Below are 5,825 nucleotides of genomic sequence, written 5' to 3'. Positions count from 1 at the left end.
TGGGCCAGCCTTCCCCTCCTCCCTTCTATGCTCCCTCCCTTGCTCCCCTCCCCTGCTGGCAGATGGGAGTGAAGGACAGAAGAGACTGCACAGAGGTGGAGGTGGCAATGATCTAAGCTTCTAGGGTGGAATGAACTTTCCTTGTTGAATGTCTCCTTGTTACCAATTGAATCTCATCCTTAAAGAACTATTTTCCTAATATGTGGATTCCACTTCATGGCATATTTGATTGTTGATTGGGTATTATAAAGTTTTCTCATTTCCTGAAGAAGGGGAGGCTTTTACTTCTGTATCTGAAACCTTGATATCACAGACTCAATGGTGCTGTCTCAGAGACAACAAGATAAACCAAATGGAACTCTAGCAGATTATCTCTGTTCAAATGATTATGAAGAGGCATATTCAGTTTAAGAATTAGATAAGAAATAGGCTGGTCTTTTTGGGGAAAAAATGGACATCAATTATCAGATTACAAAAGAAGATTATGGAATTAGAATCAAAGCTAAATGAAGGAAATAAAGAATTTACATCAGGTGGACCTCTTGGTCAGAAATGAGACCCAAAAGATTGGATTCCTCCAGAAAAGTATTCATTGAGTAGACATAAGAGACTGATCCCTCGTGTCATTTTCCACCCAGTTTTCAGTGTTATGGTCTCTGCTTCTGAGGATGCTACAATAAATGTGTGGGATTATGAAACAAGATTTTGATTGAACTCTTAAGGGATACACATACTCTGCACAAGATATTTCCCTTCACCACGGTGGCAAGCTTTTGGCTTCTTGTTCTGCTGATATAACCACTAATCTTTGTGATTTCCAGGATTCTGAGGACATCATGGTATGGGTGGTAGCCGCAAAGGGATACAAATCTGAGCTCAGAGTGAACATGTGTTTGAGTGCATTTCCTGGGCTTCAGAAAGCTCTTATTCCTCTGTCTCTGAAGCTACAGCATCTGAGATTTAAAAAAAAAGTAGCAAACCTGGCTCTATATTGCTGTCTGGATCCAGAGACAAGACCATTAAGATGTGGGACATTATCACTGGCATGTGCCTTATGACCCTTGTGGACCATGATAATCGGGTACATGGGATTCTCTTCCATTCTGGGGGAAAGTTTATTTTGAGTTGTGCTGTTGACAAGACCCTACATGTGTAAGATCATGAGAACAAGCAATTCATGAAGACCCTCAACACCCATGAGCATTTTGTTACCTCCTTGGATTTCCACAAGATGGCACCATACATGGTTACTGGAAGTGTAGATCAAACAGTAATAGTGAAGGAGTGGGGTTGAGTGATTCACATTTAATGACTCTTCTCCCTTTCCACTGGATGTGCTTAGATACCATGATTACTGCCCCCCTTGAGCTCTGTTTAAATAAATATTGTCATTTCATGTAAATTAAAAAAAAAACACATAGACATGGGGCTATGAGTATAGAACACTACAAATACTGTCAGCCTCAGATTAATCATGGTTAGTTTTGCTAAGAAGGAATTTCTGGATCAGGTTGGGGGAAGGTAGAGTCACTGATCTCGACGTTACTCATAAACTCCAAAATATCATACTTCTATATGAATTCAAATGTTATGTGGCTCAATGGAATAAATCTTTGACTGTTAGTTTAGCTAGCTTAGATAGTTAGCATTACTTTTTAATTCTGGGATTGCTCTTCATTTTTTGAATACTGGTATTCAGGTGTCATTACATTTCTAATGTACAATAGTGTGTCAGTTCCCTGCAGGTGGGTGAATCCATTAAATTTAGAACTAGAAGGGATTCTGAACACTGTTAGTTCAAATTTTTATTTCATGGTGAAGAAACTGATGATCAGAGAAGTTCAGTGACATTTTAAAAATCATATAGGTAGTTGGTAGAAGAATTGGGATTTGAATCCATGTCCTCAAACTTCAGATTCCACTATTAACCTGTAATAAATAACAGGAACCAGCATTGTAATATGTATAGTTTGTTGGATTTGAAGAGAAGACCTCAGTTTAAATCTTGTTACTAAAACATATGTGACTAAGCAAATCATTTAATTCCTCTTCAACTTAATTTTCTAATTTATATAACAGACATAATATTAATGATAGTATCTTCCTCATGGAGTTATGGTAAAGTTTTGGGCAATTAATGTATATAAAGTATTGAGCAAACCTTAAGGACAGTATCAATGACAGTTATCAGTATTAGAAAATAATTTGGAAATTTAAATTAAGAATATCTCAATGCTGTATATATATATATATATATATAGAAAAATACATATATATATATATATGAAGAAGAACAACAATAAAAACAACATAACTGAGAATAGAACAAGGCTAATCGTATGGTATGGGTACTTCCTGTCATTAGATCAGGATGATTTCTTGCAATGGGAGGCATTTGGTTGTACCAGCGTGTTCACACTTATTTGCTATTTGTTGGAAAGGGCTAAGAAAAGTGAATTGCTATCATTTGCTGTAGTTTTCATTAAATGGGAACATGAATAGAATTTATGCAGTGGTAATTACTGTGTTATTAATGAACTTTTGGGAATATCACATAATATGAACCTAAAACAAAATCAGGGTGGACTCTTCAAATTTATGACTTGTGTAGATAAACCTAGACATTTATGCAATTTAGATATAGAATAGAATGTTTTTTTGTTATCCTTGAGTAAGGGAGACACTTTCCCCTTCCCTGCCTTAGAAAGGAGTTTAAAGCATTTCTGACAATGATGGCTGCATTCTGAGCTTTACTTCTGTTAAAATTGCTGACTATTTTGTTTAGCTACAGAACTCATAAGGGGCTTTCATGTTTCCCTCCTCTTATTTCTCTACTTTCCTTCCCTTTCTCTTCATTTAAATGCTAGTATTTTGGGGGAGGGACAAAACAAAATATGAAAATAAACACAGCCAACTCTAAAATAATAGAGACAAGCCCTACCAATGTCACTTCATAAAAACATACATTGTAACTTCAGTACACTCAAATTACCATATAAAGTGAGATCATTTAATATTACAACAAAGATATGCTCTCTGGGAGCTAAAAATGTCTAGGAGGATTTTCGGGCTTCATTTTATTCTCCTGGTTTTGGACATGTAACTCTTTGAAATACACTAAAGCTGGATGGAAATGAATCGCATTAGTATTTAAATAAAGCTATTAATTTATGTTGTTATTTATTGGCCAATTATATTAGAAATTACAGTGTTTAGTTGAGGACAATCAGCTCCCCAAGAGCTATAATTTTGCTTGCAGTGGGTAGGAGACAGATACAATCAACGCGCACAGCAGCACTCAGGATTAGCATTTCCCCCCTGCCATCTAGAAGACTAAATATATCTCATTGTGTAAATAAGGAATCAGAAAGTGGAAAACTACAAATTTTCAAATTTTATAATTGAGTCTTGGTGACTGAAACCAATACTGGGTACTTGCCTCTTCTTATTTCCTCCCCCTTTTTCCTTGGCTGTGTACTGTTATACCAGGGGTCAGCAACGTATGACTCTCGAGCCATATCTGGCTATTTTGAGGGCCAGATATGGCTCTTTCTGCAGGAGCCATAAAGTCATTTTTTTTTCAGGCACTGTTATAGGAGCTCGCACTGTGAGCACTGTACAGCTCTCATGAAATTACATTTTAAAAAATGTGGCGTTTATGGCTCTCACAGCCAAAAAGGTTGCCGACTCCTGGTTATACCATACTTCTCAGTTTCCAAGACCTAATTTGGGCCCTATTACATAAGCACTTCTTAACTTTACAAACATTTGTTTGAAGTTATTCTGCTCTCAGAGAGACTAAACAGAATGAAAACAGAATGAGACATCTACCTATTCCAGGTGGCCTTTTTTATATAATCCACTTAGCTAAGGACAAAGATTTTGAACTAGAAAAGAGGTTAGAGTTAAGACAAATATGATACCATGATGAAAGACTCAGATGAGGAATAAAATAGCAACTAGCATTTATAGAAAGCTTTTAATGCTTACAAGATGGCTTACAAAGTTTATCTCATTTTATTCTGAAAACTACCATGTAAAGAAAATGCTATTGGTATCCCCACTTGTTAAGGGAAAAATATAAAAATAATAATTAGATTACTATTTATTATATTTATATAAAAATTTATATATAAATATTAATGAATTACATTCATAATATAATAAAAAATAATATAAAAATTTATAGATGGTAAATTGTCTGTTCCAAATAACAGGTTTAGTAACTGTTTGAGGTATTTCTTAAACCTTGGTCTTCCTGACTTCAAATTTAACATTCTACCACTAGTGCTTCCTGATTTGATTGCATAAAAATGAAAATGGTGCAGGAATTATGTTAGTGGTTGAAAGAAATCAGTTTCTGATGATAGTCTTGTGAATGATTCTGACAAGTAGAAATGGAAGTATTTAGATCTCAGTTACATCATCTGTGGGTCAAAGATTGGAGTAGATGACTTCTGAGATTCAATTTACCCTTAAAAATAAAGAGTCTTCACAAATGAATTCTACAAACATTTAAAGAACAATTAATCCCAATACTATATAAACTATTTTGGATAATAGTTAGAGAGGAAATAATACCAAATAATTTTTTACAAAACAAATATGGTACTTTTACCTAAGCCAGGAAGAGCAAAAACTAAGAAAATTATAGGCAAATTTCATTAATAAAGATGAAAAAGTTTTAGAAAGAAACTATAGCAATATATTATAAGAAAAATGTACTGTGACCAAGTGGTATTTATACAAGGAAGGCAAGGTTGGTTTAATATTAGGAAAATTATCGACATAATTGACCATATCAATAACCAAACTAACAGAAATCATTATTATCTCAATAGATGCAGAAAAAGCCTTTGACTTTTAAAATACAACATGCATTCCTACTAAAAGCACTAGAAAGCATAGGAATAAATGCGTTATTCCTTAAAAGGATATGTAGTATTTACCTAAAACCATCAGCAAGTATCATCTGTAATGTGGATAAGTTAGAACCTTCCTAATAAGATCAGGAGTGAGGCAAGGATGTCCATTATTACTATTATGATTTAATATTGTATTATAAATGTTCACTTTAGCAATAAGAAAAGAAAAAGAAATTGAAAGAATTAAAGTAGGCAATAAGGAAACTAAATTATTACTCTTTGATGATGTTATGTTGGTATACTTAGAGAGTCCTAGAAAATCAACTAAAAACTAATCAAAATAATTAATAACTTATATAAAGTTGCAGGATACAAAATAAACCCACATATATCATCAGCATTTCTATATATTACCAACAAAGTCCAGTATCAAGAATTACAAAGGGAAATTCTAGTAAAAATTACTCTAGACAACATAAAATACCTGGAAATCTAATTGCCAAGACAAACCCAGCAATTATATGATCACAAACACAAAATATTTTTCCCACAGTCAGATCTAAACAACTTGGAAAATAATTGCTCATTGGTACAACAAGCTAAATAATAAAAATGACAAATCTAAATAAATTAATTCATTTATTCAATGTCATACCAATCAAAATATCAAATAATTATTTTATAGAACTAAAAAAATAACATTCATATGGAAGAACAAAATATGAAGATTATCAAGGGAAATAATAAAAAAGTTAAGGAAGATGGCATAGCAGTATCAGATCTCAAACTGTACTATAAAGCAACATTTATTAAAACAGTCTGGGAATGGCTAAGGAATAGAATATTAGATCAATGGAACAGATAATGATACACTATATGCAGAGGTAAATGACTTTAACAATCTAGTGTTTGATAGACCCAAAGATCCCGGCTTTTGGAATAAGGACTCACTCTAACAAA

General features: G+C 33.6%; 1 pseudogene; it reads left to right on the top strand.

Moving 5' to 3' along the window:
• Nucleotides 1-318: 318 nt before the first annotated feature.
• Nucleotides 319-1,058, top strand: LOC123233316 (annotated as a pseudogene).
• The last annotated feature ends 4,767 nt before the right edge of the window (nt 1,059-5,825 follow it).

This window comes from Gracilinanus agilis, chromosome 2 (genome assembly GCF_016433145.1).
Source record: "Gracilinanus agilis isolate LMUSP501 chromosome 2, AgileGrace, whole genome shotgun sequence".
NCBI classification, from domain to species: Eukaryota; Metazoa; Chordata; class Mammalia; order Didelphimorphia; family Didelphidae; genus Gracilinanus; species Gracilinanus agilis.
The sequence above is the reverse complement of the archived record's forward strand: the minus strand, read 5'-3'. Positions and strand labels throughout refer to the sequence as shown.